Source organism: Panthera tigris, chromosome B2 (genome assembly GCF_018350195.1).
Source record: "Panthera tigris isolate Pti1 chromosome B2, P.tigris_Pti1_mat1.1, whole genome shotgun sequence".
NCBI lineage: Eukaryota > Metazoa > Chordata > Mammalia > Carnivora > Felidae > Panthera > Panthera tigris.
The window spans coordinates 119,508,242-119,534,993 of record NC_056664.1 but is presented as its reverse complement, the minus strand read 5'-3'; the positions used below and the strand labels follow the sequence as shown (position 1 = coordinate 119,534,993).

Here is a 26,752-nt window from a genome sequence, read left to right as displayed (position 1 = left end):
CGATATGCAGCTATTTCGCTGATCCCCATTCAACATTCAGCACATGACCCGTTCGATTCCACAGTTCTTTCCCACTCACACCAAATTACTTCTAACTAACACATATCACAATGCCTTCCTGTTGTTTAGGGTGTGAGTCTGGCAGAGTACCAGGCTAATCCTCCTGCGGTGGCAACATTTCTAGGATATAAAACTTGGGCACCCGTTACAGACATGTGGATAAACGTGGTCGGCTCGAGAGAGACAGAAGGGAAGTGACCCAGAAAGAGTGGCAAAAGAGAGGATGGCAAGAAAGTCCTGGCAGAATTTAAGGAGCTGGGTCTTATTACTTTTGACTTCTCAGCTGTTTCTATGCCCCTTCCTGCTGGGTGGCTGCTCAGTTCTTCCTTGGACTCCATGATCTATCTTCATAATCTTCAATTACGTTCCCTCCTTTATTGAGCATCTTGCCTAACATAAAAGTGCAATTGTCTAGGAAGTCTAACAATGTATGTTAATTAGCATTACATTATCGAGATATTATAGCTGGAATCCAACGGTTAAGAAGGGCATTGCTTTCACATCCCATGTACCAAGTTACCTACACTGGCCTGCAAATTTCACGAATGGGTCTGGGAAGCTGGACAAGCACTGGCTGTTTTCAACAGCCGAGGCAGCGCGCCAGAGAGGGAAGCTCACAGCACAAAGAACACCTAGCTCCAATTCTACAGCCAACCGATCAGAGTGGACGTGGGCATTCTTTGACCGTGCATGTGACTCTCTTCCCTGCTTGTACAAAAGGAAAACAGCAAAGGTGTCCAAGAAACAGATCCGGGTGAACAGTAAGGAGCAGTCTGCCGAGCTGCTATCTCCTTAAATGAAGCCAAACCAGATGCCGAGCTATTCTGAACTGTTTACAGAGCGTGGACTTTGCAAAACAGTCCGTTAAACACAAAGTGATTAATAATGATGGGGTTAATTTCTCATGCTAAAATTATAACCAGTTAGTTCAATGTCATGATAATCGCTTGGGTCACGAGGGATAGGGTCATTTTTTTTTTGGCAATGATCTTCCTGGAGTTATAAATTACGATCGCTTGGTTTTTGATAAGCAGGGCCAGCCAAGTTTGTCTGCGTTGTTTGTGTTTGTTAACTGTGGATGGTTGGCTGCTTATCCTAGAAAACACAGACCTAGTTATAAGCAGACGGTCCCAGAGAAACATCTGAAAGAACTCTGAGCTTGAGCAACTTCTGTTACCCCACAGACCCTCAAGCAGATGCTACAAGTTCATGTACTGCTTCTGTTGTTCCTCCCCAGCAAACTTCACAATGGCTCTGCTGGGCACTGTGTGTACCATAACACTTCATCAAGCTCTGGCTGTCCTGCAGCCTGGCAGGAAAACTATCTGAGTCCCTTCTTATAAATAGTCTGCTTCCCTCAGCCATAAACCTCTCTTCCACACCTGGGAAACTTTTTTCATAGGGAATATATTGGGGCGCCTGGGTGGCTCAGTTCATTAAGCGTCCGACTTCGGCTCAGGTCATGATCTCATGGTCTGTGGGTTCGAGCCCCGCGTCGGGCTCTGTGCTGACAGCTCAGAGCCTGGAGCCGGCTTCGGATTCTGTGTCTCCTCCTCTCTCTGCCCCTCCCCTGTTCATGCTCTGTCTCTCTGTCTCTCAATAATAAACGTTAAAAAAATTAAAGAAAAAGAATATACTGACCCTATGTATTACTTAACACATACCTGATGACTTTATGCCCCTCCTGAGGAAAATCTGGTGCACCTTGAAAGAATTTAAAAATACATCTCCTAAATTTAGTATTCACCTCTTGACCCCCTTGAGGTATAAATGATAGTTTTGCTAGTGGGAATATAAACTTACTGATTACAAGTAAAGACTTCTGGAATACAACAGTTCTCTTTACGTGAGTCCCTGTGTTACCACTGGATAATGGTATGGCCTTGGGATAGTTAATTAATGCCTCTGTTATTCTCTTCATACGTAAAATACGGACAATAATAATACCTGTATTGTATTTTGTTAGGATTAAATGAAATCCTGTATTTCAAAAATGCAAGCCATTTGATTACTCAAGACAGAGTGGAAGCAAATCTCTGCTTTTTCATTTTGCTCTCTATATAATGAATTAAAACATTTTAATATTTTTACTTTAAAGTGAAGTATTATATATGCAATTTCCTATGGAAATGTAATGATTTTTAACTCATCCCTAAGAATATTATATTAATTAGTGATCTCCAGAAGCTACACTAACTATCTATGTTTAGATAGCAGCCAAAAGTCACCAGTCTTTGAGCAACTCTCTGAACTTACATAAGTTTGCAAAAATGAACAATATCGTAATTACATTATTGCCATTACCGTTTACCCCTTTTTAGTTTGCCATTCTACATAACATCAAAGTTGGGACTGGTTTCTTTAGTGTTGAGAGACTGATGCTGTCAGGAGAAGAATTATAGGTGGGTATGTGAAAGAGAAAAGAAAACATTTCCAGAGAAGAAGTTTTGAACTGGTAAAAGCAGGAGTGAGGAGCTAAATGTCAGTGGATAAGTACAGTGGGTTTTGACTATATTTTGATACAGTCATAATGCAAACGAAGGAAGACATCGGTCATAAAACTGCAACCACACATCTACTTTGGATTTTTGAAAAACAAGACAAACAGTCACCAGAATTAAGGGGCCGCTTGAAGCCGTTGCACTGATCTAGGTAAGAAGTCAAGGGAACCCGAACTGATGTGGCAGCTGGTAGACACATGGAGAAAAGGTAGACATGCATGATAATAATAAAGACAAATCAATAGGACATTGAAAATATGTGACTATAACTCCTAAGGCAAATATGACTTTCAGGTGTCACGCCCATGATTCTTGAAAAACGTTCCATGTGGAAAGTTGAGAGGAAAAGATATTCTTTGTGTATTATTGCGTTTGTTGTCATTATCTTCGTTTATAGAGATGGGCAGGAAACAAAAGCAAGAGGCAGTGTATAAAAAGAAAGTCTGAAAACTCTGTCCCTTTCATTGAAAGAGGGCTAGGAAACTCAGCCCGCCATCTGACTCAGCAAGGAAGCTTGTCATATGATGGAGCCTTTGGGAAGAGAGTAAGAGAAAATAATTACTTGAGATAAATCAAAACCTCAGTCTTGCTCAAATGTAAATTCTGAACTGTTACTGTATCTCTGGTATGGAAACCTCAAACCAAAAAAACTACAAGCAGGACTGATCCAGAGGCTTGAAATCCCTAGACTCCAGGAGAAGTAAATGCAAAATTAGCTCCCGGGGCAGAAAAGATTCTGAGAGAGAAATTCATCAAAAATGATAAGCTACGGAAGGAAACAAAACACCGTAGAGACAGACAGAAACGTAACAACAGGGAAACTGGGACCCAAAATCTGAGATTACAGGACAACCTGAAAAATGTCAGTATGCTTAAACCAAAGAAATAGAAGGAATAGAAACCAAATTAAAGGAACCTCACACTGCGAAAGATAAATACACAAATTTAGGTAAAAAAAAAACACATAAAAAGTGTTTTTGAAGTATATGCACTGAAATCTCCAGAAAGAAATGAATGAATTAAATATCAGATTATATTTAGCTAAGGAAACAGTTTGTGAGGAAGATGACACAAACAAAAAAGCTAACAGAAAATACGCAGGAAGTATTTAGCCCCTGAAGTGAAATTAATGGGAACAAAAAAACAACAACACAAACACAAATATTTTTCTCTAAAATTTTCCATATCACCAATTTCTCAGGAATCAAGATGTGACCACTGAGAGTCTTCCTTTTCATTTGGGGGAGGTGGGGGGGGGTGTGTGTGTGTGCAGAATCTAATACATAACAAAGTAAACATGAGAAATTTAAAATATAATAATAAATCTGCCTTATCTAAAACAAGTTACTTGCTTGAATTCTGTCCACAGTGAATATTAGTTAGGGGTTTAATCAAATATGATGCTACTGGCCTTCCTAAGATTTGGGACACTTAAATTGTTTTTTGCTTTTTTTTTTTTTTTAATCCGGAGTTTTAATTGAGGCTGGGTTCAGGAAAGCTGGAGTACCTTCTTTCCTCTCAATAAATTCCCCTGTAGGACCCACTGACTTTATACCCGCATTCAAAGTAGAGTCACATTGGGGCACCCGGGTGGCTTAGCTGGTTGATCACCCAACTGTGGCTTAGGTCAGGATCTCGTGTTCTTGAGTTCGAGCCCCGCGTCGGGCTCGCTGCTGTCAGTGCAGAGCCCACTTCGGATCCTCTGTCCCCCTCTCTCTCCGCCCTTCCCCTGTTCATGCTCCCTCTCTCAAAATAAGGAGGAAAAAAAAAAATCCAAGTAGAATCCCATTAACAAAAAAACTGTCATTATAGCTTCTAAAAATCCAAAAACGTTTTAAGGGCTAAAGATCTAGGAATTCAGAAAATAACAGGTCTAATAAATTTGGTGGTGGTGTTCAATTCCATATTGTGGACCCATGTGTGTTCTGTTATTTCTTTGTCCTGGGATCTGGAGGAATACAGAAATAAGTGAGGTTTATTTACAGAGTGCTCATATGAGTCTGCAGATATAACATTTGAAGCTTCTTAGCTCCAGTGAGGAGAATCACCTCCTTCTTCCTCTCTTCATTTTCAATTCTTCCTTATGTATCAGTTTTTAAATCTATCATTCCGAATTTCCACTCTAGTCTGCCCATCAGAGTCACAAAGCATAAACTGAATCCTGCTTTAATAGGTAGGGTAGATATTAAGAGAGTGCTACCATTCACGTCACCTCTAAATCTTTTTTCCTCAAGTTAAGTACCTCTAGTTCATAAGACCACATCTTTAAAAAAAAAAAAAAAAAAAAAAAAAAGTTTTGTTTCCCAACAGGGATTATGGGAGAATTCACTCAGCCACAATTGCTAGGAATGCATAATTGCCTAGGAAATGCATTAAATGGAAGACCGATATCAACTAGGTCATAGTGCATCATTATCTTTAAACCATTCAATTATAAATGGACATTAAATTAGTACAGATCAGTATTAATGTATACCAAATATCACATTAATATCCAGACAAAAATGAAAAGGAAACCCAATTAGCAGAATTGGAAATTAATGGGAATCAGTTTTCAAAGCAGGAAGAATGAAAGACCTTAAGATTCTGTTCATTTGCTTGTTTGTTAAAGACTGAATTATACTTCAGGAAAATCATAGAAAAAGACTAATGTTTAAGATACCGGAAGGTTTGGTTTGCCTAGGACTTGGACGTGCCTGGGCTTGTTTGTAGAATCTATGGGTTAGGCTCCCAGGGCTCCAAGTGTTCTTGGGCCTGAAGAGCCTCCTGGGAAAGAACTCTTCCAAGGAAAGAGCTGGTGAGCCATAAGCTGGAACTGAGTTTCAGTCCTAAGTCTCAGAGCAGCAAGCAAAGAACAAGAAAACAAACAAACAAACCCAAAACAGTGTCCACTAAACTCTGTAGAAAAGGTTGAGGGCAGATGGCACCGCTTTATATTATTTGGATTCTCTGTTACAGGGCACTGTGTGGGAGGGGGCGGAGCGCAGGGGGGAAGGTGCTGGATACTTTCCTCATTTGACATTACTTGTGGCACCAGCTGTTCAATCAAGGAGAAGTGAGGTCTGACCCAGAGAAATACTATTTCCTTTAAATAGGACTCTTGCAGCTTGGAGAAAAACAAAAAGAAAAAAGAAAAAAGGAAAAAGAAAAGAAAGGGAAACAAAGAAAAAAGAAAACGGTGAAGAAAGCTTGGGAAAATACTGGTTAAACTAGGAAGAAAAAGATCACAATAAACAAGAATTAAAAATGTGAGATTTGAAACTCGAGAAAATGACAGGGAAGCAGGATAATCTCCCCTCTCCTGATCAAACCAAATATAAGAGATTGTAGAGATGTGGACACTGGTCCTTTCCGTACACCTGATGGGTAATATGGTTTCTTCTGGCCACCACTCTGCTCCAGGACTAACTAGGGCTTCAGCCAAGTTCTTGTTCAAGCCCTTGAACAGAATGTATTAGCTCCTAAAGAAGCTTCAGGCGTTCCTCACAGATATTACTGTGGCCCACCCGTGAACAATCCAACCTATTGTTGAATGCCTTAATTTCTCTTTCATGGTCATGAAAAAAAAATACAAGTTTCTTCAAAGAAAATATCAAAGATAGATAAATTCAAATATTATTCACACTCCCTACATCAAGATTGTATCTTGCAAAAACACTGATTCCTATGCAATGTATAAACTAAGTGAATGAATGAACCAGCAAGGGAATGAGGAAACACTCCTCAGGCACATGTCAGGAAATAGACAACTTTCATCTCATGAAATTGTAGAGTGAATCAGGCAAACAGAATTGTAGATTTCTATGTCTACCATGACTCAATGTATGGCTTTGGGAAAATCTTGTAATTTCTCCATACTTCAGTTTCTCACCCTATAAAAGGAGTATATTGCTTGAAATTTAATTCCCTCACTGCAGTGAAGGTTTTGATTCAACATTTATAAAACGTTTTTTAGCTTCCCTGATTAATAGGCAAAATACTGTGGTAGTTCCATAATACGCTTTCCAAAAAGTATAAAGGTAACTAGTCGAATCTAATGTAAAATGATACTTGAGAAAGAAATACCAGTCATATTTATTACTTCTCCATTCCGTTTGCTAGGTAATAAAAATTACTTCTAACAGAAAAAGTATCAAATTAATATTTAAGCCAGTTGAAGTGTTATCATCATAGGTTTACCTCTGTTGGGGGGGATGGGGAGTTGTTTTGTTTTTCCAGGCTGCCCCACATGTTTATATGGTACAGTCAGGAATGTTGGGCATGGTTTTGAAGGCCTCTAGCGTATTCGCTGGTTTCTGGCATTCTAATGCACTCTACTCTTATAACCATAAAAGTACTCTTGAGTGCTTCTGGAAATATATAACAAATCCTTAATCAATTTAAGAGTGTTTTAACTGCATACATGAAATTTCTTGGGAGGAAAATGTTAGCTATTCTACACACATATAGTACTTAAGTTAGCAAGAGAGTTCCTTCTCAAAGGCACAAAGCAGTTTCCCTGTAGTAATATAATTTTCAGTTTTATGTGCATAAGTCCTATTGAGTCCCTTGGAATAACAGGAAATTCTGCAGGAAAAAAAAACCCACAAAAATTGATAGCCATATTTATCCACTGCTAGAGGAATAGGTTAGCTATTTTGAGTTGGATTACTCTTTTAAGATAATAGATAACTCTTAAAGGTTAACCAGAACTTGTAAGAACTGACTATTCTGGAAACAGAATTTTCTACATAGGAGATTCGAACAATGAAGTCAACTGATTAATATACTTCATCTTAAACTTCATGTATCACATTGCGGTAGTCAGGACTTGAGTAGCAATTTTCTGGATTTTGAGACATTAAATTTAATTTTCACATTAAACAGATTATAACATTTCACAGATTTACAAATTAGTACATTGATATGACAGTTAATATTTTGGCATATAGTATTATTTATCAACATACATTCAGGATGGAGTAATCTCACTTATAATAATACATGTCTATCCTTTTCAAATACACGTTAAAAAGCTACAGCAATATACGCGAGGTGCTTAGAATGTGCCCCTGGCACATAGTTGGCTCTTAACAGAATAATGATACGTAATTCCTCATAAATTCTCATCAACAACATATGAGTTAGAGCCACTTCTCCTAATAATTCTTATTAATGTTTTATGGTACTGAGGAAAACCAGGTCACGAATAGGACATATATGGATTTTTCTTCCTACCAATTAGTTAAAGAACTATGAATAAACACAATAATTACTCACATAATTACTCATTTAACAATTCTTAAATGAGATATTAACTGTATATAACATAGATTTGTTATATATGGGGTTAATAGAACGATTTGCTCTTATCACTAAGCACTTCCAATTAGTGTTTGAGTCTCAAGGAATTTATTACTATTAGCTTTCCTATGAATTAGAGCACAAATTATTACAGTGTTAAATTGAGCATAACATTTTGCCCATCTCTTTTATGAGGAAGATGTAAGCATCATCATAGGGATTCAAGGTGTTATAACTTCTTGGAAAAATCTTTCGGGACCATCTATGCAATATACTCATATTCTTTTGCCTATTAATCCTGCATGTAGAGTTTTACCTCCAGGAATTTGGGGGAGATATACAGAGAATTATATAAAAATCGTCACTGCAACACTATTCATAATAAGAAAAAACTGCAGGCAACCTAAGTATACACCAAGAAGGGAACAGTTACATTGTAAAACATACGCATAAATTAAATAGGAGTACCCAGAATTGTACGTACTCACGTGGGAAAGCATTCAAGATACACGATACCAAAATAAAAACAAACGTAAAATAAAAATAAGTTACAACCTCATATAGTTCTTACATTTACATATGTACAGGAAAAAAAAAAGTCTGGAAAAAAAAGTCTGAAAGGAAGTGCACTAGAATAAAACGATTTACCCTGAATTGTGGAATCTAGAGGAAATGAATAAAGTGAAGGACATCCACTTTTTGCTTTAAATACATCTGTGTTTTTTAACTTTTTATTACAGTAAAACATACACAAGTACACAAATCAAAAGTAAACAACTGATACACATTTATTAAATAAGCACCCCGTGTCATCAGCAATCGGACCAAGATAAAGGCCACTACCAGCATTCCAGAAGGCTCTCTCCTTCCTTCTTCCAGTCATTCCCCTCAAAAATAATTTCTATCATCTCTGTTTTAATGTGCTACCCAACGTATGAATTACTTTTCTTAAAAAAAAATTGATTAAAAAAAAAATCTTGCTTCAGCAGCACGAAGGTCCCCTTTTTGAATATTAAATACACTCAGCAGGTTATTCAAAGAAATCAATTCAAAATATGTTCTGAGCATTTTCCGTGTCTTTTCCTGTATGAACTGGGTTATTCCTTGCAACTCCACGAGGCAAGAGGCAAGTACTATTATTACTCCCCGTGTCCACATCCTAGAGCTATGGCCTACGGCAGCTCAGTAAGTAACTTCCCCAAGGTTGCACGGCTGAGGAATGGCGGCAGGGCCTGGACACAGACAGACTGTGGTCTGATTCCAGTATCTGCAACTCCTTGTCAGACATGCCCAAAGGAAAAATAAAGGCAACAATTCAGAGAGCTGGAAGCACTGGGGTGTCTCCAGGAGGAGGTCCTCTTTTTAGCTTCTTTCTGAAGACACCACTTAACGTCCCTAATCCATTCCCCCCGCTGCAAAACGGAGAGGTAAGCTAAATTCCTCTTCTGATCTGATTCTCTGATAAACAATGTGACTTACTAAACTATCCAGCAAATATGCTTCCTCATGATGTAGTGCAATCACATACTGCATTCAGAAGTGACTCATACAAGGAAATAAAACCACAATTTTTGAAACTATTGGAAACAATCATTTTAATTTAATGTTATTTTTGGACACGGGAGGGGTTTTTTTTCCCCCTAAATAAGCAAGTTGGTGGTTTTGAAGGGTCTTGCTCATCTTTTTGTGGAAAATGCCTAAAAACAAACCACTAGAAACTAAACAAAAAATTTTCCTTCCTCAATTGTGCCTGAAAAAAGACCTAATTTCTCTCACCAAAAGGCCACACATACTTTAAGACACATCTGGGATTTCTGGTCCCCATATTTTGAAACATTGACATAAACAAATACAGAACATGCTTCCTCTCAGATGAAGTCCATAATTCTGAGGGTTAAAAATTCTTCAAAATAACATGCAGTGCATCTCTGCAGAAAGCAACCAGAGAGGCCGAAGTTTGTTTTCGGAGGAAAACAGAAATACAAAGACTATTAAACCTCGACTGGAATCTGTCTTTTTAACTTTAGTTTATTCAAAACACCAGTTCATGCTGGATAGATCTTTTCTTCTTCTAGAAAATAATAATATCTTAGTACAAATGGAATATCAAATAAGTTACCATAAAAAACAACCACCACCAATAAATGTGTTTCTTTGACCATGAGAAAAGGAAAATCAGTTTCTAAACGGTGAACAGGATTTTCTTTGTAGCCGTCTGGCTTTGGCTGTATGTCCTGTGAAGACATGCATGGAATAGTGCAGTTAGTGAATTTCCATGAATATGCCCAGGTCCTGGCACTACAGTGGGGGAAAGATATGATCTCTATCCTCAGTGAGTTCAGGATCTCTCTAGAAGAACGATTCACATATAATCAGCCACAGCACAATGTGTTTCGATATTAACAGCCCCAAAAAGGTGCTATGGTATTACAGAGAGAAAAGAATGAATTCTGCCTGAGCCTTAGGGATGGCTTCCCAGAGGAGGTGACATGTGAGCTAAGCCTTGAAAAGTTAGTAGATTTTTTTGTACAGGCAGGCAGCAAAAAAGTAAGATGTGAGAAGGTTGAGATAGCTGGGGCAGTGGAAGACAATGGGGGGAGAGAATACCCTGGGGAGACAAAAGGGAAGTGCCTAATTGTACTTAGTAACACAGAGCATTCATAAAAATATGTAAGTCTTACATTAGGACCCATTATACAAAGAATCAACCTGAGAAAGTAGATATGTGACCTGAAATTCTTGGAGGGGGGGGCGGTTCCCTAATTTATGAGCCCAGGAAGTGTTCCTTCGAAAAAACCAAACCTCTGGTTTGTTGGCTGTTCTCCAATGAACAGGCTTCTTATTCAACATCAGGTATAAAGCACCTGGATGGAGTTGAGTGTTGCTACGCCTTCTTTGGACTTCTTGTCAAGACAGGGAGCAGAACTCTCCTCCACCATCTGAAAACTGAAAACTCGGGGCGCCTGGGTGGCTCAGTCGGTTAAGCGGCCGACTTTGGCTCAGGTCATGATCTTGCGGTCCGTGAGTTCGAGCCCCGTGTCGGGCTCTGTGCTGACAGCTCAGAGCCTGGGGCCGTTTCAGATTCTGTGTCTCCCTCTCTCTGACCCTCCCCCGTTCATGCTCTCTCTCTCTCTGTCTCAAAAATAAATAAACGTTAAAAAAAAATTAAAAAAAAAAAAAGAAAACTGAAAACTCATAATTTAAGCCCCTGACAACCCCCCCAACTCCCATGGAATGACCCCCATCTGTCATTGGGTGGCCCAGAATCCAATTCATCTTTCTAACAAGTGGCTGAGCAAGGTTCTTCTCCTCTTAGAAAACAGAAAGACATTTTGGTCACATTCAGTATGCTATATGCATAGCCACTTTCCCCTCTTAAAAGTACATTTCAAAACTTAAAGCATAAATCAAGGAGAGGTATGAGAGAGACAGAGAGACAGAGTACGTTTTCAGGTTCTTCCCCCCCGCCCGCTTGAGCCTCAATTAGTAAATGACGTGAAATCCCTAGGTCAGTTTGACTGCTTTCAGGTAACATGATTACCTGTCTAATATAATTAAAGTAAAACCACTAAATTAGATAATACATATGTATAGAATTTCAAGTATCTTTGCAATTACTAATGAGATGACAAGAATTATCTACTGTTTAGACCTCATAGGAGTATGAGTCAAATTATATTTCTATAACTATTTCATACTTCAAAATACCTTTCACATTCAATCCAAAACTCATGTAGGTAGTTTTCCTCTCTCACTTTACATTAGCATTATGTTCCTTTTTGTTCGTTTAAGTGATCTTCAAACATCTTTCATATAGGCTAAACTAGGCAGAGGACAGAGATGGTACTCAGACCACAGTCACATTTACTTACATCAACTACACAGGAGTTCACAGATAAAATGTTTGTCAAAATTAAACCTACAGAATTAGAACTAAGTTTGGATTTGGTGATTCATCACAGGAGTGCTTAATGCAATATTTTCATTTTCACTTTCTTCGGACTGGACTAATGTTATTGAATTCAAGATCCTGAAATTGTGGTACAAACTGAAAGCTAAGACATATTTCATTTGAAAATTTCTCATCGGAAATGAAAAAATAATTGTATTAAGTATTTTAATCTTAGGCAGTTTTGATTATAGGAAACTTTATTTTTTTCTGGCACTACAGTAAATACAAGTTTCTTGTGACTGAGTTATTCATCTGTGGGAAAAAAATAGGTAATTGTCATTATTAAAAGTGAATCAACAGTATCTACTAATAAGCAACAGTAAAAAAAAAAATAGACGTAAAGGTGAGCCACAGAAATATCTACTTCCTATATACTTCCCTGGGTATTCTGCTCTCCCTACTCATATATTATTCCCAGAAAAAATAAATATGCTAAAAGTAGTCAATCCGTACAAAGCCTGAGGCACCTGCTGGCTTAGCTGGTTGAGCATCCGACTTTTGATTTCGGCTCAGGTCGTGACCTCAAGGTCGTGGGATCGAGCCCTGCGTCAGCACAGAGCTGTCAGTGCAGAGCCCGACGTGGGGCTCGGACCCACGAACCGTGAGATCATGACCTGAGCCGAAGTCGGATGCTTAACCCATTGAGCGACTCAGGTGCCTCAATAGATAAATATTTTTAAAAGTCTGTGTAAAGCCTATCTGTAAATCCCATCTGTGTACAGCTTATCCATCAACACAACCAATAAGAGTTGTTTGATTTTTGTATTTAAAGTTGGGCGGAAGGTATGAAGAGTCTTGACACTTGACCGAAAATAGAACGATCCGCTCATGCAGATGCCTGGGAGTCTCTTGACCAAATCAAGTGATCTTAAGATCTACTCTGGTCATGGGTTCTCAAATGGGGACAATCGGCTTCCAGAGGATGCCTGGCAATGTCTGGGGAGATGCTGCCATTACTCCAGGGAAGGTGCTGCTGGCATCTAGTGGGTAGAGACTAGGAATGCTACTCAACACCCTATAATGCATCAGCCAGCCATATACACACGCCAACAATCATCAACCCCAAATGCCAATAAGAGCTTGAGAACACCTGAGACTAATGTCACACTATGTGTCAACTACTGAGAAACACTGGGCTGCCTATGCTAAGGGATTCAAGTACAACATCCATATGAGTACATTTTTCTTAGGACAGATGCATCTGGAAGTTCCAGGTAAGCAATAAAAACAGAACCTCGACTAACAATTATCTTAATTTCCCTTCCTCCCTCAGCCCCACTCTGCTATACACTCATCACATCTGAATCCAAGGACTGAGTGATAAATTCTGAAACAGAGTGCTTATAACCCCCTATTGTCTCGGCAGAGATAAGAGTCATAGCATTACTGGGGGCACCTGGGTGGCTCAGTCGGTTAAGCATCTGACTCTTGATTTGGGCTCAGGTCATGATCTCACGTTTTGTGGGTTCAAGCCCCACACTGACAGTGAGGAGCCTGCTTGGGATTCTCCCTCTCCCTCCCTCTCTTTCTGCTCCCCCCACTCAAAAGTAAATAAATAAACAAACATTTAAAAAAAATTGTTTAGGGAAGTTGGAGAGCCCCATAAATCAAAGCCTTAAAAAAATCTAGAATACTGCATGTGGAAGCACTGGTGAAAAGAAATTCTGTGCAACATAAATGGCCAAAGCCCAGTTTGGGGCCCCTCTAATGTCTTCTCTCAGGGATCCAAATACAGCCTCAGCTTTGCCAAGATCACCCAAGAATGCCAAATTTGCATTTGGACCACTGGAGACTCAAATTATAGTCCCCAGTCTATGACCCCCAAAATGACTTCCAGCTCTAAAACTCTGTGAACATTTTGGGTGACCTGATGAAGAGTAACAATCATAATCATAGCAGCTAATACTCTTATCAGACACCATTCTAAATACTTCACATACACTTACTCACTGAATTGTCATCAGAACCTCACAGAGTATGTTCTATTCCACAGGAGAAAACTGAAGCAAAACCAGTTTAAGTCACATGCTTATCATTCCAGAGTCTTTGGTGTCAAAGCTGGGGTTTGAACCCGAGCAGCCTGACTCCATATTCTTTGTACTTAATCATTATGCTATAAGAAGAATCGGCTCCCTCGGATTTCAAGTGCAATGAAATACTCGTATCTTCAAAGACCTTTAGGATCCTTGGCTGACCCACTGGACCACTGACTTCTCAAGAGTCATGAGGGAAATAAATGCATTTCTACACTCATACACACATCCTATAAGCTGGGCCTAGATTCAGAGTCGTAATTCTACTGGGCTAATACAAAAAAATCCCTGAGGTTGTTCTTAAGGCTGTCCTGCGTCTCATGGTCACAGCTACCCCGCTCATAGGGCCCCCCAATCTCATGACAGAGGATGTCCGGTCTCACCATCACTGCTCTCATCCCCGTTTTCCTTACGCATTTCACTCCACAGAAATTCACTCCACAGTGACCCCTGCTCACTGGAAATACGGAGATGAAAAATGCCAGTAAGTGCATCAGTAAACACACAGGTGTAGAGCAGGATCTGAATTCATGAACTCTATTACATGTCAATGTGGCAGGTGCTGGGTTGAAGGTAGAAGCCGGGTGCTTTGACAGCAAAAAGGAAAGAAACATCCAACTCAGCCTCTGGAGGACAGATGAACTTACCAGAAGAGGTAACGTTTGATGTCTGCAGTCTTGGAAAAGAAGTAGAAAAGCAAGTTTCAGGGGCAGAAGAGCTGTCTTCCAGGTAGAAAGAATCACATGCACAAAGCAATGAAGTGGCAATGATGTGGGGGTATTTCTTTCAGAACTGCAGTTCTCTCTACCGCTAGAGATTCCTGTGACGAGCTGGTGATGGAGGAGAAAGGCAACCTGAGCAATAAGGTTCTCGGCACAAAAGGCCTTGTACTCCCTGCTAAGAATTTTGGAATTGTCCTAGAGGCAACAGAGAATTTTTCTGAACCATGTTGAAGTGCAAGAGGTACCTGCTAAAAATTGTCAACAAATGTGATTGAACATCTTATAGATAGGGAGGAGAGTCTTGGAGACAGGTCCAGCATTATCCACGATGGTACCCCAGGACCAAACTAAAGACAATATGACTAAGTGTATATAGGACACGTGTCCACCCAAAAAGCTAATATGATCATCTGAGAATTAAACCCGCGACCTCGGTTATCACGGTTAACTCACTTATTACCGTTAACCATTCCTTGTGAATGGTATATGCCAAGAAAAAGTAAAACGTCCTAAAAGAGACTAAAAGCCCCAACGTCTCCAAAATTAATACACGGTAGGGAAAAACCTATTCATTTCACTCTAATTTTTACATGTCTTGAGCAACACTGAAAATGAAAAAGCGCTTAAAAATCATGTATGGGTACCCATAATTTTGTTAGGTATCTTCACCAATGAAGACTTTAAAATCCAAAGGCAATAATTAAGGAGAGAAAACGGACCTAAATTACAATTCTTCTTGGGTCAACTAAGAAAAACAAAGCAGCAACATCATCTGAACACCTAAAGATTCGTGTGAACAAATTTAGTAGTATTGCTGTTCTTGACAGAAATTTTTGAAGTTTGCATTCCTAAGATACCTACTAGAAGCAAAGTTTGAGATTACAGAAAATCTGCAAAAGGGAATCTGAACATGACTCACCCACTTGTGATTAAATCTGGCTAGAATTACTTGAGTCATACTCATACATGAATATACATTTGCATTAAAATATAAACTTTTAAGTGAAAAGCATTACCTAATTCAGAGACCTGCTGACTTCCCCAAGTTACCATCACTTTCAACACACTAGGCACATCAGGTTAGAAGTATTCAATCTCTTAGTAAGAACATTTAGTTCTTTTCAAATCCTTTAACATTGGGGAGTTCAGAGTCAGAGGTGAACTGTAACGAATAGATCACTCTGTAGGGTACGCGCAGAGGTCTGTGAATTGTGTATGTGACCTTTCAGAGAATAAGCTCTCCCAGTATGTGGTACACCTACCTGATTAAGTATAGAATTTCAAATCGAATGCTGTTGCTTTTGTGAGTAGAATTAAACTTAATGGCATATGAATGTAAACTTTTATGATTTAATTGTAGCCTTCACTACAAAATGTCCCTTTCATTTTAGGAAGAAAAGAGGAAAGGATCACAGAAATGGCAACAATAATTTACGTGAAAATCTAAGGGCATGTCAATTTCTGCCACTGCTGATGTTTCTTCAGAAAGTCATTAAAGGAAAAAAGATACTCTAATATAGCAAACATTTGCATGTAAAAATTCAGTGTGCCTCATTCAGACCTCGACCTTCGTGTGGGAAACATACCGGCTACTTTTATTTTCCAAGTGCTAAACTGAAATAAAGTGGCAGATTGGTTAAGAAGAACATTCCAAGTAATACTAGGATGGGCAGGCATGCCTTTGCCCACATATTACACTGGAGATACTTTGTGGTATTTGAGAGTTGTTTTTGTTTTGTTTTTTAGTGGATGACATTTCAACATGTTATACAGCAGGTACTCTGAATGGGCCCCTTTCTCAGAGGACCTTTTTTCAGAGATTTTCACACACTCAAAGACCCTCAGAGAGACTGGGAGCAGGCAATGGTTGCAGGGCAGTGTTGGTGAGTGATTCACGGGCCACCCATGTTCTGCTTCATTCAGGGCAGTGAATATTCCTCCTGTGGGCAGAGTGTCAGTTTTCACTTTAATAAAAGGGTCTGTGGCTAAATACATAAATAAATAAATAAATGAAAACCACTGTGTCAGTGAAACAATAAAGTTATAAAACAGATTATCAACAGCAAAGCAAGTGTTCACCTAGAGAAAACCTTAAAAATATAGTCTGATATGATATCCATGCAAACTGAAAGTGTTTCCAAAATATGAGTGGCCCATTACAATTTAAACTTGCCTCTAGAAATTCATCAAGCAGCCTTTATTAGTTGGTTCAAGATAAATGTGTAGATTTGAGATTCACAACCAGCATTCAGACTTAAAACAACAGCAACATCATAACAACAAAACCAATAACATCTAACAAAATCAGTAACATCTAACCAATGGATAAGGCTTGAAAAGCAAAGGAAAAGTTGGTACGTAAGTTAAATATTAAAAAGACCTGCTCACAAGTTCCTGACATTTGGGAAGCATTGTAGGGTAATAGTTTCTCCAAATTCAGTCATTTGCCACCAACCTCCATGATTTGGGCTATTTTAGCCGAGCGCTCACTCACAGTTACTTCATCCGTTTCTTTAAATAGGCGCTTTCTAAAATTTAACTTGTTTTACATCAATACTTTTTCTGTCCTTTTCTTCAACAATATGATCTGTGAAATTATAGGTTCAATATGTCACTTTACATATTTTTCTAATACCCTTAAATAAATACATAATTAATAATACAAAAAATAAAATGTCTGTTCGGAAAGCACCAAAAATGAACTCATAAATGACTGTTGGGAGCGACTGCCTGATGCAGCCCTTGAGAATCAGACCTCTGAGGTCCGACTGCAGAGTTGGGACCCTGGCTCCACTCCATTGCATGACTGGGTCTTAGTTTCCTCACCTGTAAAATGGGAATAATAAAAGTACCTAATTTATGGTAGAGTTGAAAAGATAAAATTGGTTATTCCACACTTTAACGTAAAGCCTCAGTAAATGTCAGCTATGATGCTGTGATGAGAATAACAACAGACATTGACAATGGGAATGATTTACAGGGAAAGGAAAATGATAGCTTTACAAAAACGAATCTGACAATTTCTATTTTCAGATGTATTTTAAGATATGAACATGCCTAAGAAAATATACTGTAGGTGTGAAATCTCGAGATGGCTATTCAATACCAGTTTAATGCAACTTTGCTTTGAAAGTATTCCAATGTGATCACAGCAATCAAACTCTGCCTCAAATTTTCACTCTAAAAATATCTACCCGTGGAAAAAAATATTTAAAAAATCCTAACACGATAATATCAGTCTTTCTCCCATAGCTCAAAGGTGCATTAAAATAAATGTACTTATTGTACATAAATAAAAGCTTCAAAAATGAGTATGTTGTATTAAAATGTTTCATAGAGAGAAAAAAAAATTAGAATTCCTGACGTTTTAATATGGTGTTATTCATCAGCCATGGACTGAAATCTCAGGGTGAGAAAAGGGCCAGGCCAATGTTGAACGGTTTCAAATATCAAACTATACTATTATGTCAGTGACCTAAGATCAATTAGCACCTCTCAATGACAGAAAAGGTTACAGTGAGATCCAGAGGTGCACTCTCTGAAACTATTTTAAACTACCATAAAAATGTGGTTTTGATAACTCAAAATGGTTTCTATTTTTAAATTAATGCATTTCATCTCTTTTTCTGGAAGACAGAAAAGGAGTTTGGGCAGTAAGGGTAGTGGTATTCACTTTCAGTCCTCTCTACTAGCAGAAACATAGCTGGATACATGGTAAGAATCACAAACTTCAAGAGTAAAATGGCGTATCACCAAGGCATATACTAACGTGAACTGCCAGGAGTAATATTAGGTGACAGTAATGTTTACAAAGTCTTCAAACCTCTTAAAAGCAATCAAAATTGCTTGCACTGCCTTTGAATATGTGTTTCTTGTTTATTTTCTTCCACTCAAGTTCAAAATAAATGATGCCAAGTTTTGCTCCATGTACAATTCAATGAATATTCAGGGCTCCCCGTGTTAAAATGCATCTAACTGGATGCAATATTACACACACTGCAATTAAATACACCACTGCATCTCATCCATCTCTAGAACAAATGCCTTAAAGATCAAGTCATTTCTTAGTTCACCAGGAAACATTCATGAGAGAAGCAGGTACATTGCAACTGTCTCGTCCATCCCGTCCCGTGTTGATTTCATTCACCTAGTAACCATTGTAATAAAATCCCCCAACTGTATTTCTGAATACAATTAGTTTAAGACACTTTATAGGAAGACACATTATAAGAGTTTAGACTATGTAAAAATAATACCCATTTAAAAACAACTGTCATGGCTACATTCTCACCGGAAAAAGAAGGTCTTTGATAAAGGTTTGTTCAGTTTTTCAATGAGAAGATTCAAAACATCTTCTACTTCTGATACCACGCTTTTCTGTTTGTTTCTTAAATGAGGGATCTGAAATATTTACAACCAGACAGTACCTAATTTTAGGTTTTAAGTGCTTTAACAGCTCCATGAAATATGATCAGCAGCTGCAATACAGAACTATGGTGAATAAACTCCTTATAAAGGGGGCCTGTTTTTACTGAATGTTCAGTGTTCCTGCATTTACCTAATAGGGGGAAAAAAAAGATAATGAAAAAACATAATAAATACCTGCACTCTTATTACTTAACATTTCACTAAGTCTTGAAAAGGATTATCTCCCCTCTTCTTGAATTCTCTATTAAAATGGAAGGTTTCACTGGGTGAAATAAGTTAACCTCATTATTTGAAAGTTAGAATTGGAACTTTCCGACATCCTAACTCTTCATAACAATCGCTATGGATCTTCTACTGTTCTGCTTTTCTAAAGATTCTGGATAATTTCATTTCAGTGCATAAATTTTTTTAAATGAAATACCAAGCCACATAAATATATTTTTAGACATGGCATCAGTCATTTAGAACTTGCAACGGAGATTGAAAACATGAAACTGGACACTCTATTTCCCGTGGGTATGTAAAATTTATTTACACCCCAAATCACAACATAAATAAAAAGGAAACTCTTAGAAATGGATAACTTGATTTCTTTTTTTTTTTTAATTCAAAGAGGTTTCTTAAAAGAAAAAATGACAAACTACTCATCTGCCAAACTCCCTTCAAGAAAGAAACTTTTATGCAAAGACAAGTTTTTCCACGAGCTTCTACAAATCCTCTAGAATGCAGCATCTATATTTTCTAATAAGAATAATGATTGCTCCTGAACCAATTTCTTCTTATACAAATCTTATGTTTTATTTCTTTAATTTTTAAAAATTTGAACACAGTATTTAAATACTAGCTATAAACATTTACTTAAAGCTTTCTATTTTGTAAGAGAAATTAAGTATCTAATAGCCACTGAAATAATTCCTAATAAAAAACATAATCAAGTCAATCTTCTTACTTGTTATAATTGTGAAACAACCTCTAATTATAAATACATTAAAATGTATAAATACATTAAAATACTATTTTCAGGTAACTGACAAAGAAAAACAGGCTTTTCAAAACTACACTGATTTTAGACCTTCACTTGTTCTGAAAGACAAGGATATGTCCCTACCAATCAGAAAAAAAAAAAAAAAAAGGAGTTTCCAAATAATCTAATTATGTTACTTTCAAAGCTGTAACTGTCAAAAGTTTTAACTTTCTTTCTTGAACAGTCATTTCTAAAAATTGGTTTAGTTCTGAATGGCTTACAACTTTTAATCGGGTGGAACAAACTATTTTTATGGTTTATAACGACAATAAAAATGGATGCGGTTATATCTGCCTTTGGTATTGTTGCCATAAAAATCAGATTCTGGCAGTCGAGCTCCACACAAAACAGTTTGTCTCTTGTTACTACTGCTACTTATTTCTTGGGATAATGTTATTTTAAAACACACACACACAATTGCCTTTTGAGCGCAGTCCCCCAAAACGCACCCACCATACCACGTATCAAATATTTTGTTTTAGGATTCTCTCCCCGCCCCCTTTCCTGGTTTTTGGTTCTTCAGCTACAAGCTGGCCACAAACATTATAAGAGAAAAAAGAAAAAAAAAAAAGGCAACGTTTCTGTTTAAAACCAAAGTTCTGGAAACGTTATCAAGTGCAATCCCTGTCCTGGGGGGAGGAGGGGGGGTTAAAAATAAAAAACAAAAACAACCCAACAAACAAACAAAAACCATCTTCAACTCCCAATCCTGCCAGTCACCTAAGTGTAAATGAAACTCCAGAAGCTGCTAAAGGTGAGCCCGCGGTTGTTAAAAGCTCCTAAGACTCCCACCTAAGTCCCGAAGGAGCCCGCACAGAAACTGACAAATGCAGGAGGGTGCAAAAAGTGGCCGCTGAGAAGAGGAACAAAATGCCATATTCGAGAAGGTATGTTTCGCGACATCAATTACGTTGATCCCAGGGTGCCAAGCCAAAAGGGGTAAGGGAGAAAGAAAACTGTTAAGTATGAGCTCTTAATGTGAAACCTAACCTGTTGGTTCTCTGAGGTATCAGATTTTGGAAGTGTCTGTAATGACAGCCAGGAAAGCAAATTAATGGCCAACGGCCCACTGGGTTTGAACACGAGACTCCTGTTACCTCCTCACAGATCAAGTACACAACACACAGACACGCACACGGAGATGCTCCACGTGGAACTGCTCTGAAACCAAAACACACGCCCCGTCGCTGTTCTGCACCCCTGGCAGGAAGGGCCCAGGGACCTGCGCCTCCCTCCTCGGGTCTCAGGTTAGGGATTCATGAATGACTGCACGCTCTGCAGTGCTGGGGAGAGAGGCGCGGGAAGCGAGGGGGCAGGGGACTGTCTCCAAACACTACCCTCCCCCCCCCCACACACACACACACTCACCCCAAGGACGAACCCCGCGAGCCTTCAAGAGAAGGGGCGAGAGGGGTGGTGGGGAGGAGAGACACTGCCACCCCAACCGGGGACTGCTCTCCGGCTTCGCCACAGCTCTGCCGTGGGACTCGGTCCGCAAACTTCCTTACAGCTCCAAGTTGCTCCCAATAATGCTAGCTTACAAAGAGAGAAACATCTTTAAAGTGCTACTAAACGAAAGTTCTGGCTGCTGGGTGGCGCAAAATAACACCAGCACACACGCGGTCTACTTCCGAATCCCGCTGAACCACACGCTAAAACAGAGAGCCGTTTCCAGGGCCACAACCACCCGGGACCCCAGCAAGCTCTGAAACGAGAGAAAACCTGCTCTCCGCAGCCAGGTCCCTTCGTTTGGAGAAGTTATAATCCCTCCATGGCATCCGCGTCCCGAGCCAATGAACGCGACTCCTCTGACAAGGCGCCTCTAATTTCACGGACCCTGGCAAGCTGCAGGAGACATTGGGTCCACGCCGCATAAAAACTATTAAAGTGGGATGGCCGCGGTTTAAAAGGCCCGTTCGTGCCTCGAGATCGGAGCACAAGCCGTGAACGTACATACGCATCCCGAATCGTGACAATGCCAGGAGCCCGGGCCCTCCACCGGACCGGGTCAGCATCCTTGCGTCAGGCTTATCTAGGGGGATCATCCCAGTAATAAATGGCACAGGAAGGATGTAGGGGAGACCCCGTGGCGCGCGCCTCGGCGAGCCGGGGGCGGGTACAGGTAGGGCGCGGCGCACCCCGTCCCGCCACCGCCCCGCAGCGGCCCCGCAGGCTCGGAGAAGACCCTCGGGGCAAGGGGCGTCCTCCCGGGCGGAAGGCACCACTGCAGCCCCGGCGGCCTGGGCCTCGGGCGTGCTGCACGCCGCCTCCGGACGCCCGCGGGAATCGGCGCCCACACGCCGCGCGTCCTCCGTCCCCGGCGCTTGGCGTCCCCGGCGGAGCCGCGCGCACTTCGCCGGGGAGAGTCCGCAGGCTCCCGCAAACCGGGACCCGCGGGAGGGGACGGGGAGAAGGGACACTCACCTCCCGCAGCCCGAACCGCCTCGGGATCCGAAGTTCAAGTGTCTGTCCCAGCCGCGGATCCGTGCGTCTGTATTTAGGTATTTACTCTCGTTCTTTCCAGTGTCGGAGTTTCCCCTTCGCGCTGTGCCTCTGGTGAAAACAGGACATCCCCTTCGGCCACCCACCCCCACCCCCCCACCCCCGCCAACAAATAGCGTACACTAGTGGGGGAGAAACGGGGCGGGGGGAGAAGCCGGCTCCGAGGGGGAGGAGGAAAGGAGAGGAGCCAAAACTCTGGACTGAGGCAGGGGAGGGGAAAAGTGGAAGAAAAGAAAAAGAGAGCGCGCGCACAGCCACCGCCGTCGCCACTGCCCAGCTTTTCCCAAAGCTCTTTGCCCCTCTGAACGGGAGCGACAACTTCACGTGGACAGGCTCGAAGTTTTGCGCGGAAGCCGGGAGCCGCGGAGCGTGCGCCGCGCGGCGGGCAGCCTTGCACTTGCGCGCGGGGTTGGGGGCGGGGGACGCCGCCGCCGCCGGCGCCCGCGGCCACTGGAGGCCTCCGGGGGCCCCGGGACCGGCGGCGCGCGGGGACCAACTTCTTTTTATTCGATCTCGGTGACTGTCTTTTGTCATCGTTCGCGGTCCCGCGTGGGGACCGCTCGGGACCCTTGGCGTCCCCGGCGGCGCCGCAGTAATCTCCGCGCCCTCCGCGCCGCCCCCACCCCGCCCCCACCGGCTTGGCGTCGGCCGCTGCCACCCGCGACTGAGGGGAGGGACCCGCGGCCGCACTCCCCTCCCCGGACGGGGGAACCGAACCGCTGTCTGCCCCCACCTGCTTCTGCGGGGCAGCCCACGAGTTGCCTCCTACTCCGCAGCTACCCAGTCCCCGGGTGTAGGCCACTTCGGGCCCCCGGCCGGATTCCTTTCTACTTACCCCAAGGGAGAAGACTGAAGGGACTTCTACTTGCAACCACGTAAAAGAAAAACCAACCTACGCCAATCGGAAGGGAGAAAATACCTTTTTCGGCGAACATGTATGCTAGGAAGGAGTAAGCAGTCTGGGGGGTAGGCTTTGCTGGGCAGGGCCTGGGCCCCTTCCAGCGCTGGGCACAGGTATAGGCATCCCTCCCAGACGCCCAAAGGTCAGACAGCGTCAGAGCTTCCCCAGGCACATTGCTGAAGTGACATTTCATGCCTAATCCTTCTGCGCATGCATTATGCACCCACATAGGATTTAATATTCTATGGGAAGGTGTGTGTATATCATAACCAGAGGCCTCGGCAAAGTAGACAATAAACAACACATAAATTTTGCAACCATTTAATCACCTCTCCCCGACGCCTACCGTCTATATTTTGGAGCATCTGACTTAATTGTCACATCATTATAAGTATTTTCATTTATTGAGAATTTACTGTCAATGACTATACTGGTCCCTTCTGGTAGGTAGGTAAGTTCATTTAATTTTCACAGTTCTAAGGTGGTTATTCCATGGTGGTTATTTAAGCCCCACTAAGAGATAAGGAAACCGAGGCCCAAAGAAACCTAAGTAACTTTCCCAAAGACAGCCCAGTGGACTCTAACCAGAAAGCGGATGATTCGACAAGCAGTTCCCCACATTGCCTTAGATGTGGTGGGAGAGATTACGAGGTCACTAGTAGAATTTACCCCTATTCAAAGAAAATTTAATGCGTTTTAATGTTTTCTCAACTGAATTATTTTCTGCGAAAAGTTCGGAACAAGATTTCCCCTTTGTTTCCGCTTGGTCTTTTGCAACTGACAGCAAGACCGTCAGGTTCAAAAGCAAAAACCCATATCGAATTCTTGTAGTTACAACTTATTTTTTCATCAGTGGGGCATTACCCACAACTATGAGCCGGCAATGGAAAAAGTGAGGTTGTAAATTTAAACCGATACAGGCACTCATTGCCGCTCTCACCACTCACTGGGTCTCGATCTTTCCTGCAGATTGATTTAGATTTGCCAGTCACCAGGTTCCCTTCTCTGCTTCCTGAAGTGGAAGGGGTTCTGGTGGTGGATTTGGTGCAAAGAGGATTTGGGGCATGGTCTAAAGCACATCCCGGCCTGTAGAGGACATCAGTTAATATATACTTAAGTCAGAAATATCAATGGGAAGATGTTAATTACCTTTACAGATCTTATCTTCCCCCATTTTACAGGTAAGAAAACAAAGGGGACAGAATTTGTAGCAACTTCCTAGTAAATTGCAGACCGGAAATTCAAACCAGCCTCTGTGTAACCCCAAGGACCACTGCCAGCCACTGCGATGCTATTATTATTAACCGAGTAGTCAGAAGAATAGTAAATATTTTAGTGTAGTGTATATGTTTCATGACTATACCAAATATCATGTGGAAGGTAAATGCAGTGCTGAATTGAATACGCTCCTCATAAGACCACAAATTTATGAATTTTATTTTGGTATAAAATATTGTGTTAGTCCGACCTCTAAATAAAGGTGGGGAGATGCACAATTTGGATAAAATAAAATTTCACACAAATGTAATTTTATATTGTTCGTACAAATATAATTTTTAGCATTTTTTTTTTACTCCCTCTTAAAATCAAATTTTCGGCAAGACTGACCTTGTTTTCAATTTACTTTGCTCCCACATGATTTTTTTGTACATTTTCGTAAGAATGTATTTACCGGAGTTATTTTTAAAAACCTAGAATTATATCACGATACTAGCATTCAGCTTATTACTGTCTTCCAGTCCATCTAGTCTTAAACGTACACATATTATATGGACACTAGTGATATAAAAAGTCGTATTTTAGTCCAAGTTTTAAATAAGAAATTGAGCATGGGAAACAAAGACTTTTAAGGCTGTATAGGTGAAACTTATCGGTTGTTTAAACAAGCATTATTTCCAGCATGTCTATTGAGTGTCACTTTTATAATTATTGCTTGATCACCTGTAATATTATTAACTTAATATTTTTCTTTAAACTATTTGTATTGTAAGTTTCTGTAACAAAGGAAACTTTTTATCATCATCATCATAAATGAGAAATCAATGTAATTTACCATGAATAGAAAATGACCTTGCAAATGAAATAAATTGAGAAATACTATTTTAAATAAATACGTTCCTCATTGTCCTTCAGGCTCCCCAAAACATATTTCAGGCCTTTCCTTTCCATTATGGTAAAGAAATGTTGAGTCTAAGATGCTTTTAGGCATTACTTTTAAAATTCTGTTTTTATTCAATTATTGATTTCCTTGCCTAAAATATACTTGAAGTATCTGGAGTTGAGGTGTCTTTTTGAAATTGATTGACTTTTTATTGTTTTTCTTAGTATCTTACTTGTGGTAAAATTCAAACAGTTCATAAGCACACAATTAAAAAGCCAATTTACTCTCTGGAGAGGCTATCACAGTTGCTCATTACTCTCCCCTGCCCTCTGACTGGACTACACTCACACTTCATTTTAGGCCTTAACCTCTGAGAAAGAAACGTTCCAACTGTTAACCTCGTGACATGGCAGCATCTATTGGCCCAGTCTGGTACTGCAGCAAAGTTCTACAAGGCAATGAAGGGGAGAGGAGAAAGCAAAACAGTAAGAAGGGGCCAAAGAGCCTGAAAAGACAGGTGGGGAAATTCCAAAATCTTCTGGAAAATTTGGAAGTGATTCAGAAATACAGACCCTACATAATACGAATCAGGCCATCAGAATATCCATAAATATCCGACTTAATCTGACAAAGGACATTTGTTTGGGAGCAAAAAATATTGTGACTTTATAGTGAACATTGGTGGCATGTAAGTTTCTCGTACTAGCAGTTCCTTTAACCAGTCCCCTCTCCCACACCCCCTACCCCCGCACGCAGGGCGGGATGCTTCTACAGTTATCTACTACTATTTGTTTATTTGTCAAGGGTGCATAGTACTGTTTTGGCATTGGGTTTTATAGAAGACAAATTAAACAAACAAAGCCCTCTAGGAGCTCATAATCCAAAACATAATTTTTACTTTTATTTAATTTAAAAGCAACCTTAAGGGAAAACCATTCTATCACTTTAGTAAGAACAAACATTAGGCTAAGAAAAGTTAATAAGACACTGCATTCACCAAAAAAAAAAAAAAAAAAGAAGAAGAAGCCAGAAGACTGGATGCTTATAGAAGCAATCCCAAAATTGATCTCTGGACTTACTCCAGTGGTATACCTTTGAACTCCAGCTGGTAGTAGACACGATTCTTAAAAAACAAAGTTATTCAATCGTTTCTCAGTAAATGCTAAGCAAACCCCTTGAGCTTGGGGAGAATGGCCTTTCAGAGGCCAGCATCATTATGAACTAGGTTTACCACTGTTTTACTCA

At 40.4% G+C, this 26,752-nt stretch overlaps 1 protein-coding gene across 9 annotated transcripts in view; it reads right to left on the bottom strand.

Annotated features, from left to right (window-relative positions):
• The window catches only part of EYA4 (EYA transcriptional coactivator and phosphatase 4), a 275,586-nt gene extending 253,050 nt beyond the window's left edge, over positions 1–22,536 (bottom strand). For all 9 annotated transcript variants that reach the window (XM_042987169.1, XM_042987168.1, XM_042987172.1 and 6 more), the window contains exon 1: positions 22,428–22,536. The gene's annotated coding sequence lies outside the window, so the exon portion shown is untranslated. The remainder of the gene's footprint in view (positions 1–22,427) is intronic.
• Between the last annotated feature and the right edge of the window lie 4,216 nt (positions 22,537–26,752).